The sequence below is a fragment of the Haliotis rufescens genome, unplaced genomic scaffold (genome assembly GCF_023055435.1).
Source record: "Haliotis rufescens isolate VD_foot unplaced genomic scaffold, xgHalRufe1.0.p SCAF_70, whole genome shotgun sequence".
Lineage (NCBI taxonomy): Eukaryota > Metazoa > Mollusca > Gastropoda > Lepetellida > Haliotidae > Haliotis > Haliotis rufescens.
Genome location: NW_025964362.1, coordinates 9,112 through 23,229, shown reverse-complemented (window position 1 = coordinate 23,229; position 14,118 = coordinate 9,112).

The window sequence follows — 14,118 nt, the reverse complement described above, 5'->3', positions numbered from 1 at the left end:
GACTGTTGACAGTACAGTTTCGTTCATACGCTGATATAACCTGACTGTTGATAGTACATTTTCGCTCATACGCTGATATAACCTGACTGTTGACAGTACAGTTTCGTTCATACGCTGATGTAACCTGACTGTTGATAGTACATTTTCGCTCATACGCTGATATAACCTGACTGTTGATAGTACAGTTTCGCTCATACGCTGATATAACCTGACTGTTGACAGTACAGTTTCGTTCATACGCTGATATAACCTGACTGTTGATAGTACAGATGAACAGACCTTATAAGTAGAGCGTGGCCAAGTTTGAGGAACAATGCGGGATCGACATTTCATACAAATACATCCTGTGTTGCTAAGTCATTCGGTCTAATCACCCGAAAATCACTGAACAAGTCTCAAGTGAGTTAGTGAGTGAGATTGCTTCGGAGAGTATCCCACTTAGTGTCTGTGTCAGCAGAAGGTGGCAGGAAAGTGATGCAGATCTCAGACGTTTACTACTTTGAGGAAACTCATGAGCATGGTCAAACCTAGAAATATAATCTGAGCGAGCCTGGATTCGAAACCAGGATTCAAGGTTTCTGTCGTGCCCAAAGGACGCAGCACTGCTCAGCGAGTTGCGGCACCTCAGAAGACTGGGCCACCCGTGTCCCCAATATGCACATGTACAATAGACCACCCTCAATACACCTCTGTTTGATATACATTCGACCATTCTTAATACAATAATTGGTACATGTGTGTATTTATCAAAAGATAAATGTATACTCGGCCATGTGAGTTTATAACAGTGTCTATAACGTTCCTGCTTGACGGCTTGTCCACTCCTTAAAGTTTCATAGTCTGGCGAGTTCCCACATCTGTTATTGAAGCCCCCACATAATATGTAATACCATTAGCATGATGGTTATTATCCCCCCGGCATATAATGCGGGGGGATATAGCGATCAGCCAGTCTGTCTGTCCGTAATAATTTCCTTTTCCGGGACAGAACTCGAACGCCATTCAGTGTATTTGATCGAAAATTGGCAAATCTATCAGTCACATACTGAAGTGGTGCCTTTTGATATTTTGGGATTTTTTAAATTTTTATTTTTTTCCGTTTCCCTGGCAACAAGTTTGACTTTGACTTAATGTTGGTGTGTACGTGACATAGAAATACAAAGTTCCGAATCCCAATTCCATGGGATTGTTTTGATTGCTCGATAACTACTCTTGTATACTGACAGACAGATCAGATAGAAATTCTTCATCAATTTGTAGGAGCCGGGGTGGATTTGTCATCTTCTGATGACTCTTGTATATTTATAGTAACATTGTCTCTTGGAAATCTGACAAATGTCTACATGTCTACACACACGCACGCACGCACGCACGCACGCACACACGCAAACCACAGCGATCTGATTGTTGGCTTTATGTGCGAGTTTAATCCGTAAAATCCATCCAAAGGGATCATCTATTGAAACAACATTAACAGTTTGACATAATTTTTATTACTTTTTATTTAAAAACAACCTCACCTGAACCTTACACACACGCACACACACAAACACACACACACACGCACACACACACACATACATGCATACACACAACACAAACACACACATACACACAACACACACACACACACACACACACACACACACACACACACACACACACACACACACACACACACACACACATTCCGCCAATACACGCTGATCTGTTCATCTCTCCTGATCCTTGCGACTCTCGTTTGTCATGGTGGTTGGTCTGACGCATTCTATCGCGTGGTGTTTGTTGGTAAACATCCCAACATGTTTCTCGGCCTGTGTAACCATCGTTGTGTGCCCTTTGGTTCGTGTGCTCTATGTACCGTGATCTCAGATGTCTTGGTCTTCCGTCACCGTCAGTTCCGTGGAGCCTCCGAACCACGATTCTGTTTCCACCATTACTCCTACATATTTTACATTTCCTATTGTCCCTCGGCTGCTGTTCTCACTTCTAAGATTATAACTTTGTCCTATTATAACGATCAGGATACCTGCTGAAGAAAGGCCGTCCACTCCGCACATATAACCTATACATGTCGCCACGGATCAGCATAGTCCATTCACTTTAGACAGCACATTCTCAGAAGATGATTCTGAGATGTTTCTGAAAACTATTCCCGAAAGTAGATTATTAGAACTAATTATGAAAACAGGAAATGATCACACAATAGTTATAACTGTGTAATAAACAAATTCTCTTCAAACGCACAGTTTGAGATTCTACAATAAGAAACAGCGCCTACAATATACATCAGTGCTCTCACGATTGTGCAGAGTTTTGTCCTAGTCGAATGTCTTGAAAGAGGCCGTGCTCTGTTCTTAAATCCGGAATACTATTGGAAGGTGTCGAGGATTCGGTGTTTTCAGGTAGGTAGCCAATCCGCACGTTGAGAAGACGTGTCGTAAAATGCCCCGAAACAAAACTGTATCGATCTTATACTAGTACAGCCAGTCATATCACAAAACGAATCAAAAGATCAAGACAACCATGCGTGTACACATCCAAGGGAGGTAACTCTAAATTGACTCCTCGTGTTACAATCTGGTCACGACTGCACCGGGTGATTTAAGAGCGTTTCAATCATTTCTTGCGGCGACTGACATTTACCACAAATAAACCAGGTCCTACAACTATCGCTTCTGACACATAACATTATGGAACAGTCAAAGATATTTATCATTGCATGTGAGGTCTCTGGCCCACATACATATGAGTAACATATAACATTTTACATAGTCGGATAAATCTTAAATTTTAATAGTTCGTTTCTGAGAGAAATAGCGTGTTTGACATAGAAAGCCAGTTTTAATATGACAGCAGCATATTTCTTAGAGTGAGAGAGATATGTATATATAAAAGCATGTACGGGATAACTTAACAGATACCGTTCTGGCATAAACTTATTTCTTAGATCATAATGATAAGGACATACAATTTTATTTTTCTACAGCTGAATGACAGAATGGGCATAACCTCTTCGTGTTTTCAGACAAGTGAACCGTTTTCCGACTTCATTCATCAGGAGATCTGACAGTCTAAGCCTAAACTGAATGAATGGACGGACGTCTGAACGTTTTGTTGTATTTTTCTGATTGAAATAGGCTCCGAAACGTTCCATACAAGTCAACTGTTTTCTAGAGTGGAATGCCGTCCTTGGTAAAACCTATTTATAGATTCGTCACGAAATCGAGCTCACACTTTTAGTCTTGTCGATTACCGGTGATGTTGCCGCTCTTTTCAATCCTGAATGAATGTATTTTAGCGTCGTGTTGGAACACGAACAAGTGTATGTTGGCGAATGGGTACACTGTATAATCGTGGATGTAAGTCTTACCCTTGTAATATCATTATTACAATCTGGCATTTCATTATTCTGACCAATCAGTTAAATATTAACAACGATTAAAAACGCTTTTGAAATACCATTTCTACTGCCAATCATGAGCATTTTTAATTTTTAACATTTTGTCATCTCAATTTCTTGACAATCACAGCGTTTATGGCTAACTCACAGTCAACACAATATATGTGAACTTCTAAGAACACTATAAATCAAGAAAACAAAGAGGTTCAATAGTCACTGCAGCTTCTTTCGGAAATCCAAACCTGTTCCAGGAAGTCCTAACACGGTATCTCCCATTTGCTAAACATTCGCCCCGTGGATCTTCTGAGGAATTGTTTGAAGACCATTCTGTAGATACTGAAAAACAGAAATTCAGTGAATGAGTATACGAGTAGGGTCTTACTTCCCATATCATATGTTGCCATAAAGATGGCAATATAACATACAATTCAATAAACACTTAAGGTGAATCTAAACCTAATCGAAAAGAGTATAACATACAATCTCCAGTCAAAGGTTGGTGAGCAACCTCAGCGACACCATACTCGTATCTCGTACCTTGAACCCGTTATCGCGACGGCGTTCCATGTATATGGTGGCTTTGGTTTTTCCTTTCTAAACTGTGTAAGTACGTACATTTGTAATTTATGTTCATTTACATTTTGTTTTGCCCTGTACAAGTTTGTATTAGGTCATTAATAGAATAGGATTTCAACAAGGCATACATGTCTGGTCATGTATATCGACACTTAATACATGTAATAGGCAACCCTTCTAAATAGCACACTTGAAAAGAAACAGGCCTAGGACAGACATGTTCATCATGCGTTGTTTCCTAAAAACAGACTTTGAGACACTTTATTCAGATGAATACAATGACATAAACAGATGAATGATTGGTCGGACCAACTCTATGTTGACCCAGTAAGGATCTCTGTATCGCGAGGCTCCGTACTGAACAATTTATTCTGGCTTGAACATTGGCCCATCCGTGCGCTAATGACTCATTGCATTTAGGTCGGTGTACAGTGAGCCATGGGAAACCTTAAGCCTTCTCTTTTAGGCTTCGACCGCCTCCGTGGTCTAGTGGTAGAGCGTCCGCCCGGAGAGCGGAAGGTCCGGGGTTCAATCCCCGGCCGCGTCATACCAAAAGACGTTAAAAGATGGTACTTGTTGTTACCCTGTCTGACGCTCGGCATTAAGGGGCTAAAACAAGGACTGGTCGGCTCGGAACCAGTATACTGTGTCTGAGTGGGGTATTCATGTTAAACTGCGGCATGGTATCTCAGTGGGCTAGCACTATAAATCGGCATCAGTCCGGACTAGTACAAGCAGCCACACAAACACACACACGTACGTGCACGTCGCTATACAAGTGCAATAATCTTGGACGCGACGTTAAACCCCATTTCACCTCACCTCACCTCACCTCTCTGGCGTTGACGTGTTATATTTATGTGGGACAGATATAGTTTTGTCTAAGTTTGGGTAATGTTCGGTGATACTATAATGTTATGTGAATTTGAGAATGAGGAATGTAGTAGTAATAGTAGTAGTAGTAGTAGTAGTAGTATGTAATTTCATGAGACTGTCCAACACATTGTCAGTGGATGCCCACAAACACAGTATCTTGATGGAATGGCTCGATCATTTTATTACCGTCTTCACAATGCATGTGGTTTTGACACAGAGGTTCATCCATGGTACGACTCGGAATATGTAGAGGGCGTCATGGAAAATGATAAATACAAAATTATTTGAAATAGGCCCTTATGTAGCCTCAGACGTATCCAGACCAACAAACCTGATCTTGTCCTTATTGATAAATCCAATGAAATCATTAAACTCATTGAATTTTCGGTCCCTTTGGACACTAAAACCATCATGAGCTGATGATGAACCAGCCTGACTATCACCCAAACACTCTTTGCTGCATTTTTCTATTTTTATCCGTACAATATAAACCTTACAGAAGCCATTATCTTTATATTTATATCCACTGATACTTGTTATTTGGGGCTTATTTATATTGAGTCGCATTTTTGGCTAGCGGCTAGCGGTCGCATTCATTTGGAGACGCATTGATTACATGATTTACTGTAATCAATCAATCAAATAAAATACTCAGCAATAACAGCACACTTATATTCACATTGGTATGGACAATGAAATTACTTTCCATCGTGTTGTTTATTTCTTTCGAAATCGATTAGTAAACTAGGGGTGTTTGCAAATACTGGCAAAACCGGAAGCAGCCCCTTCACCACGTAACATATCTGAAGCCCACTGTAGGATATCCTCTAATATTAATAAGAAGACCCTGATAGCATGATACCTAATGTCAGTTATCTTTGTGTAGAATAAGTTACAAAACGACTTGCGTTCGCGATTTTGTTCGTGCCAATCGGCACAACATTAGCTGCGTGAAATCCCCTGAAAGATGTTTTTTAGGTTCACAAAACTTTTGACTGTTTAGGCTTGAGGGTCAGTATAAATCTTAAATCTTTTAATCAGTATAAATAGATGTCTGAATGACATGTCCGGTCATAACATCCGGTTGCACGGAGATTGAACAGCTGCCTTATCTCCAAAGGAAGTATAAATTATCGTGCTACTTTCAGCGTCACTGGGTTCTTTTTGTCCGCGGGGATTCGGGATTACACAAAAGTCCCCAGCAACAAATGCAGTCGTAAGAGGCGACTAAATGGATCAGGTAGTCATGGCTCAATGTCCTGGTTGATGGTGTGCCCTCGTTCCCCGAAGGTCACAATATCTGGATTATCTGGTCCAGACTCGATTATTTACAGGTAGCCGTGATATAGCTGGAATATTGCTGTGCACGGCGTTAAACAACAAACAAACAATTTACAACCCTCGTTCCCATTACGACGTATTTAGGTCACGTGCTACTTCAGATCTTCAAGCCTTTGAGGATCAGTCTACAGTTTCCTTTAATAATACCCGATGTGTTGTCATTGAATACTCGATGCTCAGAGACAGAAAATGAATAAGGTTGTGCTTCCTTTGTCGTCCATAGTTGAATACCATATGGCATCAGCCCAGTGTTCAAGCCATAGGAATAAAAACAGTATAAAATATTCAGACATCCGGTTTATTTGTGAAACTGTAAAGGTTTCGTGAGGAATAGATTGATCATTTATCACCAGAACAAACATAACGCAAGGCAATGAAGACAGCTGCAGAGGGGGTTTTACCAGCCATGTCCCCTTTGTGCTGGGCCTTTTTGTGAAGCAGCAAATATTTGAAAGCCACGTTACCAATTGGTTCATTAATGTTTTAATAGTTCAGGAAGCATTATAAGCTGTGCATGCCATCAAAGATACATAAACCATAATTGTCAAATTAAGGTTTTTTTCGGTTTGACGTGACTGATCCTAAGTCCATTACACCATTTGAATTATTTTATGTTTTATTTTTTATTAAGCAGCAAAATGTCTCCTTACAAGAACCCAACCATGTGTACGAAGATTTATTATAATGTGCTCATATAATAATAATAATAATAATCCCATGTAAGAAGTTGTCCGAGTCCCCACTGTTCTCGGTTAATTAGGTTTGGTACCTCCCAAACGTAATTTTCCAAGTGATTCATACTGTGACTATATGTTCTTGTCTCACTCTCAGACCTTTTCGATGATGAGGGTGTGGTTTTGTTGTTCAGTGTGTCTCAAAATCATGTTTGATTGCCTTCATTGTCTCACGTCAGTTTACAAATGCCAAGAATGTTGATATTTTACTGAAGATACTTATAATAGAACCTGCATGGTACAACTTGGTTTCGAACCCTCGATCGTGAGTACGTGTACACTCTTCGAAACGGGATTTTACGAACTGAAACGACTTGTACGAAATCGTACAACATATTGACATACACGAACGTTTGTCCTGCAGCGTTCGGTACATTCCGCGATTAACACAGGTTATAAATACTCATTGTCCGTGGGAAAAAAAACTCTTTTTTTTGAGTCAGTTGGATTTAACGCCGCTTTCAGCAGCATTCTTATTATATCACGTGAGGTCAGCTTAATGTGAGAGGTCCGAAGTGAAGCAGGCCACAGACATTTATCAATTTGGTGACACGACGAGCACGGGTATGGTGCGTCCAAACCTGGAAACATAATCGGGGCGAACCGGGATTCGAACCCACGACTACAGGTTTCTGGCGTGCCCAAAGGAATACATTGCACAGCGAATTGCGTCGTCTTAGGTGTCTGGGCCACCCTCGCCCCCAATAAGTGTGTGTGGCATGTATCTAATTTTGAACATAATCCTGACGATTTAATCCTACAACTAAATTTAAGATTAACGTAAGAAGACATCGCATGGTAAATAATATTTCCTTTCAAAACAATACTATTTCTACACGTTATCTTTTATTGCAAACAAATAGAGCATATTTGTATTTTCCCGTCAAATAACATGTCAGTCTTTACGAGTGAATTTATATTGTCAATACTTCGGGGTGACCGTGGTTTACGCATATGTATGGAATATTAGTTAAATAAAACACAAAATAAAAAATCATCTGTTTAATGTCATTTTCTATGATTAAGGCGATCTTTAGTAAATCGAAGCACAGAAGAAATATAATATTTGTGAAGCGATGAATTGAAGCTGATGACGTGAACACTTTTTGTCCAATAAAAATGAAGGTTGGAGCTTAAACATTGAATACCAGTGAATCTATTGCTAATATATGCTTAGAATTTAAAGCCTACCGTTAGGTACCAGTGTAAGGAAGTATAAGCAAGAGAGGATATCTGGTAACTTGTACATGTATTTGAGCGATGTTCATAATGCAAGTACTGCATCACACCCTGATCTGATATATACACAAAGACAATAAACATTATCAAGAAATGTAAGATGTTCATTCGTGATATACTGTCTAGGCATGTTTCGTTTCGTTTTCATCTTGATGTTGTTTCCGTGATTAGATTCAAGGGGAACAACTCTAACTTGTTAACGTACTGCTATCCAGATTGGGTTGTGCTCTTTTGTAATTAAGGTAGGTTATAACCCGTGAAGATCCGGTTTAAAATAGGTCTTCAGGAACCAATGCTTGCCTTCAAAGGCGACTATGCTTGTCGTAAAAGGCGACTAACGGGATCGGTGGTCAGGCTCGCTGACTTGGTTGATGCATGTCATCGATCCCAATTGCGTGGATCGATGTTAATGATGTCAATCACTTGATTATCTTGTCTAGACTCGATTCTTCACAGGCCGCCGTCATATATATAGCTGGAATATTGTTGAGTGCGGCGTTAATCAACAAACAACCACAATAATGCGGTGAAAGTAAGTGACACTTTCCTACTTCGGCACTCACAAATTGTGTAAGTAAAAGTAATGCAATCCTAACGTCTCTTGCTTGTAACACTATATCGAGTAAAGATTCCATAGACGTTCGCACAAGGCAGCTCTACGGTAGCAATCTTAGGTCGGCCACACCAAGTTATGATCGAACAAAAGTTCCCTTGTGAAACCGGCGTAACTCGCGACTAAGGTGACCTAACTTCTAACCTTTGTGGTTATGGTTAACGTAGCTAAGGATGTCAGCCTTTATTGGCATTATTTACTGTTGTCTACAGTTGACCGCTGAGCAACAGGGCCATATTTACTTCTATATTCAATGTAAGTGTTGTGACAACCATTAGGCCTATCTATCGTCATCGTCTGTCGCGTATTAAAAAACAGTGTAAGTGACATTCGTCAACAACAAAGCGTGAACTGAGCGACCCGGATTGGTTTTCAGTGCATGACGTCCTCAAACGACCTGACATGAACATTTTTCCATAGAGACCTAACATGTAATTTCTGTCATGGTGCCTATTGTTCTCAAGTTATCTAAAAGGAGGGTGTCTGCATGTTACCTCAAATATGAAAAAATACATTCGATCCCGCATTTGTAAGTTGTTTTAGCATATGTTGAGTATGCCATAATGACATGAGTGAGTGAGTTGGGTTTAACGCCGCTTTTAATAGTATTCCAGTTATGTCACGGCTTGTCAGCTTAAAGTGGGAGGAAATCTTGAACTGATGGATGTCTTAGACGCTTACCACTTCGGTGAAACCCACGAGCACGAAAATGCTGCTGAAAAACCTAGAAATATAATCGGGGCGAACCGGGATTCGATCCCACAATCATAGGTTTCTGGCGTGCCCAAGGGACGCAACTGTGCGAATTGCGGTGCCTTAGACGACTGGGCCACCCGTGTCCCCGATAACGACAAGAGGATGTAGTTCGTGACGTCGTAAGGTAATATAAGGTGAAGTTTGTTTTGAATAATTTCAACAGTTTGTGCCTTTAGCCTTATGTGACATGCTTTTCCTGTTTAAACTAGTCAAACTGCATGTGCTGCACATGTATATAGAGGGTGTTAATTAAGATACGAGGTCTGAATATATAGAGTGAATGTGCACATATCAGTATTGCTCGCGTTGCATATTTCATGGTTGAAACTTCGTACACAAATATTGATAACGTTTGGAAACTTGACGAGGTTTAACTCATCGATCCACAAACGTCAATCAGTCGTCCATTTCAGCCAATCTCTGAAAGTTTTTTTCTCAATATTGATATTCCATGCTGAATGTTTGATGTACGAATTAATTAATGACATTAAGTTAGTCGACGTGTACCTTACTTGATGTCTAGATGCCAATCAGGGCCAATCAGAGCGCCGTATTTCTTATCTGACCCAGCCCGCTAAGCACATGTTACTTCCTGGGGCATACAGCTAGGGTTGTCAGCGGGTGCTAAGATCTATATGTGAGTGTTTATGTCTTTGAGCCGTTAATACTTTATATAGACGCTTCAAGCTGAACGTTTCAAGCCCAAAGCAAGTATCCGGGACATTATTAATTATTGGAAACAATACCATAATTTGGGCGTAAAATCTGTCACAGGATAATAATTCTGACTTTCAGTTACATTAAATTCCGTTTTTACAAAGTCTAGGTTGTGCATGTCAGGCATGGAGTACACATACAAACCGACAATGTTTATTATATATCGGTGGTTGCTGAACAAGCATTTAATATTTAATTGATAATTTGGAAACTGAAATTAACTCATCAGTACCCTGAGTATTACGATAAAAATAAGAGTCTTTGCATTAATCATTGATAGAATTAATCTACCCACGAGAAGTACCTAGCAAGATCATAAAGTATATAAATCATGCCTTACCTTTCAACTTCTTGAAAAGTCCACGCATCAAACCCTTATAAATAGGCGAACATATCAAATGAGACCCAAATGAGATACAATAAAACGGTTATATCCTTAGATAGGTATATATACTGATGGAAATAATTAAACACTTAGTTTTAAACACAGTAAAATGCTATCATGGGTTCCCAACCTTGTCTGCCACATACGCGCTGACCACAATACACACAAACATCATCTCAACATTTGATTCTGACGTGTTGAATTTGTATGTATTTCAGATGTTTTTTGTTTGTTTGTTTGTTGTTTAACGCCGCACTCAGCAATATTCCAGCTATATGACGGCGGTCTGTAAAATAATCGAGTCTGGACCAGACAATCCAGTGATTGACATCATGAGCATCGATCCACGCAATTGGGATCGATGACATGTATCAACCAAGTCATCGAGCCTGACCACCCGATCCCGTTAGTCGCCTTTTACGACAAGCATAGTCGCCTTTTACAGCAAGCATGGGTTGCTGAAGATTTCAGATGTACTGACTGCGCAAAAAGCTTCTATTTTTTTCTTTCTTTTTTTCCATTGTTCCCTTATTCGTTTCCATCAGTATATTTCCTTAGAATTGTGCCGTGCAAGAAATACGGTACTCTGATTGTCTGAAAGGCAATACTTTCAGGTTTGTTGATCGGTCTAATTTATCCTTTTGATGATGGTCAGGTAAAGTAATATGTCAAAGCAATAAGTAAACAGTCGAAATGGAGTCAATATGTATTACTAACGTTGTTGCAATTCATATATCTAATAATGGAACATGAGCGGAACTCGTGGATATCTTAAGGAATGGGTGACATATTTGTTGATGTCATGTCATTTTTGGTAAACGACACTAAATCTGTAATAAGGGCCTTATAACTGCTTATCCCGAGGGCGGAATCAAAATCTGAAAGATGCTATTTACCCGGTATTAAAACGTCTTATATTGGATCACACTATTTAGCTAATCGTCGTCCTTTAAACGTTTTGTTTTGGCATTATGTCCTGAACCGATGTTTTTGGTTGTGTTGGTCATACGAGGGATAAGATTTGTAAAGTTCTTTTAAATATCACCCTCTCTCATTATTGGAAAGTAACAAAGCAGTATGATCACATCAGGTCAATACTGAATCGTCTGACAATGTTTCATGAGTCAGTATTACTCATTTGCAGGAATTAAGTACGCAGTAGGATGTACGTTTGCCAGCGACAAAGTAGGGTTGTTTATATATTTTCCCACTTTTGTAATGTCCAGGGCCTACTTGTACAAAGCGATTTTAGCGCTACGACTATTGTAAGCCTATGTTTAAGTACGGGAGTTGCGATCATCTCAGCGCTAAGATCGCTTTGTGCAAGTGGGCACCGATATGCATGTAGTTCAATGATGTAGGCTCGAACCGGGTGAACGTCATCTTAAATACAGCTCTTGCTTGTCGAATACATATTTCAACATGAATCATATCTTGTGTGAGGTGTTTGTTGTCAAGAAGGTCCAACGTACTTTGTTTTTGGTATTTGGCATGATTACCTGACTGTCTGATCTTTACAAGGTATTCCATATGTAAATCTCGTCTCTCCAGAAATGTGTATCCCATTTATCATATGCGCTATTTGTTATACACAGCAGAGTGAGTTTGGTTTTACGCCGCTTTTAGCAATATTCCGGCAATATCACGGCGGGGGACACCAGAAATGGGCTTCACACATTGTACTCATGTCGGGAATCGAACCCGGGTCTTTTACCACGAGGCTACCCGACCGCCCCTATGCACAACAGAACGGGATTAGCTGAGACAAAGCTGATAATAATGTTGTTAAACTGTTGACTGTTTGGGTAATGTGTCACCTTTCCGGTAATTCAAAATAGGTGCGAATTCTGTATCTTATATGGTGTTTTCCTTTTGTTTAATGGGACCTATTGATAAAACCGCAATTGTGTTCTAGGTCAGTTTATATAATTTGCGAAAATATGAAGCACAGTGATACTCACGTCGGTTTATGTAAATAACAAATGTGAACGAATGGACAGAAAGAAGCAGTAACCGACTATTGACTAAAGCCTATAGTTTTATACAAGTTTGTGCAAAATCTAAGGTGAAAATTCGCATTATTGATAAAATTATTGAAAAATGAAATTGTTCCATGCATTCTGCCCCTTACAGTACTATTTCGCACCTACCAGTCACAGCTCCACACTCTGACAGGAGTCCACAGTCATGCACGGAGCTGACCGTCATCCACTCCACCAGGATGAGACTGACTGAGTATGGTTTTACGCCGCTTTTAGCAATATTCCAGCAATATCACGGCGGGGGACACCAGAAATGGGCTTCACACATTGTACCCATGTCGGGAATCGAACCCGGGTCTTCGGCGTGACGAGCGAACGCTTTAACCACTAGGCTACCCGACCGCCCCCACCAGGATGAGAGTTGATATCAAACGTATATCATTCCAAACAGCTTCTAGGCCGTGAAGTAATATCGTGTATACAGTAAAGTAGTGACTTGTATATTCAAATATTCTTCTCGTACAGTAACTGCTCACTATTCTATTCACCGAGACAGACTGACATATTGAATTCCATTCTTATCTACAACAATTTATACGCTTAAAAACACATAATATACTTATTCACAATAGCAACACACATGAAGCGTTCGCTGGGTAAAGCTAATAGCGTCACATAATACTTTTCACTGATATCAAATGAATGCGCCTTCCAACAAGGAAGTAAAATGCGAAAGTTGCTACTCTAAAACTTCCTGGTCGCGACGGGTGTTGAAGGTAAATTTTAAGTTTCCACACAATATGCTTGTATTTGCTTGTTTCAAGATATATGTGATCCTCACGTCCTCCGTTTTCTTCAACACCCTTTATGCCCAGACTGTAATCAAGCTGTTGTATCTACAATGACAGCCACTGCACGGCTTTTGTATGTAAATAATGTTCTGGACGTGTACAGTGGTTACTGCCTTCGGTCGTTTCTCCAGTTGGTCACAAATATGTACTGCATGATGCATACGGATGTAACAACACACTCATGTGCTATGCAGTGGGAAAGGATGTGATTGGTCAATTTTCATGAGTTTTATGTCTTAGTCAGGAAAATGTGTGTCCCTCTGATAAGACCTTTCTTTTACGATGTACCCAGGGATGATATGTAACATACTGGTTACATATATTAGATTTACAGCTTTAACGCATGACCTATATATTGGACTGTCATATATATGTGAACCATTACACGTGACATTTGAGTTACTTCCTTGTGTTCTTTTCTGAGAAATTGATCATGTATTTCAGGGAGTTGTAGGTTTTTCCCATGAAATTATTTCCGCTACTCCTGTAGCCTGACACTTCGTTAAGTCACACTGTCCAAAAGTGCTAATATCTTGCTACATGGCAATGGGTCAACGTTTCCCGCATAGACATGCTGTGGAACTGTCCCCGACCCTCTCGACAGAACAACCCGCTTCTCGGAAATGGGTCAGCGTTTCAATGCAG